This window comes from Mytilus edulis, chromosome 1, assembly GCF_963676685.1.
Source record: "Mytilus edulis chromosome 1, xbMytEdul2.2, whole genome shotgun sequence".
Taxonomy (NCBI): Eukaryota; Metazoa; Mollusca; class Bivalvia; order Mytilida; family Mytilidae; genus Mytilus; species Mytilus edulis.
In genome coordinates this window covers 80305097-80308099 of record NC_092344.1, presented here as the reverse complement: position 1 = coordinate 80308099, position 3003 = coordinate 80305097, and positions in this window count along the sequence as shown.

Here is a 3003-nt window from a genome sequence, read left to right as displayed (position 1 = left end):
AAAAAAGACTGAGCATCACGAAAAACAGTACAATTTTGTTGTTGAAAAATTAGTGGACGTCGTATTATAAAAAAATACCAGCTCCTCAGAAAAAGATGATTCATATTTTGTCTTCTTTGTCGGAATTTATATGCAAATATTTTTGATTTTATTGGAATTTGGTAGAACACATACACAAACAATAATTGCTATTGTGAAAGGTTATTTGTAGAAACGGCAGTCGGTAATTCATTGTTCAATTGACACAAAACAAGAGAGAATCAAACTATGTTTGTAGTACGTTTGTCTTTCGTTAATATGTTTATGAAAGGTAATAACAAAAACACTGCATCCCACCTAAAATTTAGACTTTCAATAGACGTTTAAGATCCAGTCGAATATTCGCAAGTACTCGAGTATCATGACCGAGATCTAAAATTTCAGATCTTTTTATTTATAGGATGCTCCGATGTATCGCCTTATATTCCTCGATGCTGATATGTCTACCCTTTTACATAGCATCGATAATCGACACAATTTCGTTAGGCATACCATTATTTCCTGCTCGGTATGCTGCAGCACACAGTTTCTAGCGATCGAGAAGCTGCTTGTAGTTGGAAGGAAGAAACACTGTCTGCAGGCAATTGCAAAGCTTATCCCTATGGTAGATGTGGGACACGATTTCTTTCCACTTGTAACTCTAATTCGCCTTCGGGGTTCTCGAGAGGGTGGGATTGTCTTGATACATGGCACCAGAGAAATCTTCAAGATCTCTGTATAGTCGTCAAGGTCGTCAGGCTTGAATGATTCAGGTTTCTTTTCACCAGGAGTTCCCAGAGGCCAAGGGTTCCTTTGTACCGCACACCATCCACGAAAATATCATCGCCGTCAAAAGTAACTGGTTTGGTCGGCAAAAGGAATCATACTGAGCTGCAAATATTGCTGTACTCGAGGCCCTAGAACCGGTGGTGGGGGAGGGAGGGCTGGTACTGATGGAGGTAAATCAACGATTGCTTTTAGGTGATTTTTGAAGCTACTTACCATTGAGCCTCAACCACAGGCTTGAATACTTTGGAAAGGTCTCGGCTGTGTCCAATCTTGTCAAGGCGGTGCTGCATGTTGCTGGCGTGAATGCTCCGCTTAGTTTCATGCAACTCCTTTGCAAGTGCCCCACGCTGCTCAGGGTCGGTAATCTTGACAAATGTCCTTTATATAGAGGACCGAACGCTGTTTAACGTTTCTGAGCGTTGGTGCGAACGCCCTTCAGTGTTATGTGAAACGCTCTCAAGCGTCTGTGGGAAGGTTCAGATGCATTTTCCAATCACTAGAGGTATCGCCAGTTACCGTTGAAGCCCCAATTTTCTTCGCAAAATTCGAGTCTGAGGCATAGGTCTTTACGCGGTTGGCATGGGTGTGTGCACTGGTGGCCTCGAATCGTCTTGGTAGCACATTGGGGTTGGGGACAGCGCTTCACTTCACCATACTGTCGGCCAGATTTTTAATGCGTCGAAATCACCTCCACCGCTATTGATCGGGTGGGTGATCACGCAACTACACTTCCAACACACACTTCTCATTTCGACTAGGTCCCACTCAAATTTACATTTGCAGGTCCATTGAAACTTGCAGGGCTAGGGTTCCTCTGTGTCCAGATATTCTTCATTCTTCAGTTCCAGGAAGAAATTTTCGAACTGATCCATTCTTTTTCTTATACCTTATAGAACTCATATAATTTGCATCGGTATTTCCCTGCTAACGTGGGGCTAACAGATCGATGGTTACAAATCGATAGGGTTGGGAACAGCAATGCTTACACAGATGTCAAATTGTTCCTTCGTAAGATCGTAACTGTGATCGCGCCGAATATCTTCGAGATTCTTTGCATCTCGCAGAAAGAGACAGATACAGATTGCATTTTCTCGGATCGATTGTCGGGGAAGTTTGAAGTAATTCTGACACAGGTAAAAACAATCGACGTTTTTGTGCTGACCGCGCACGTAGTAGTCTTCACACGTGTTCTGTTTGCTCAGCACCAAGTCGTCGATCACCATAAGGTTCTTGCGGCTGAGATCGAGTTCCCGGGGTCCGGTACATCGCTTCCTTGCTCAAGGAAAAAAGGTGTCGATACCACTCAGGTATCGTGGTGGTTGTAAGGCATTGACCACATCAACGAGTAGCGTGACTAGCCCTTGCACTGTAGGAGGTCTATGATATCTTCCTTAGGAAAGCCTTTTCCCAGCGCTTGCTGCAACAGCTGGTAGATTGGTTGGTGAATCGATTTTCCGAAGACGTACAATCGATCGTAGTCGAGCCATCCATCGCGCAGGAGTAGGCGGTTCACCAGTGTCGTCTTACCACAGTCCAACTTCCCAATGATCAACGCTCTGATTGACTGCTGTGGTAGGAGGTAGTGATTGCTCCTATTGGGGGCCTTGGCACTGTAGGAAATGTCGTATATTTTTTTTATACCATCTTATATCGATCAGTACCGTTGTGCAAGATTTTAGACTCATATATATATATTTATATAAGTACATCTGAACCAGTGACAAATCTACAACAGATTTATCCATCGGATCACCAGCAGTGATGATGATATATGGCTGTGTACATTTTGTATATGCAACTCGTCTAAACATTAACCCAACAATGTTAGATCTGTAATTTTTCTTTCGCAAATATATATATATAAAGTTGCTACTGCCCCTTCAAAAACATAATTGATACGCAAAATTGCTCGTTATCAGGACAATTGTGCACAGTTAATCTTAAAATATGTAACGTCCCAATGTCGGAAACATGTTTTAATAGAATAATCAAAATGCTACAAATTTTATAAGAAAAACGCATATTCATTTTCAAAACAATTGCCTATCCATAGCATTGTAGTATCATAATATTTAAATGCTTCTAGTTAAATAAAGATCGCTATATAAACCTTGTTGAAGACCTAACATATCAACTAGCTGACATTCTTATAATAGAAAATACACAAAACATATCTGATTAGAGAGTTCTGTAAGA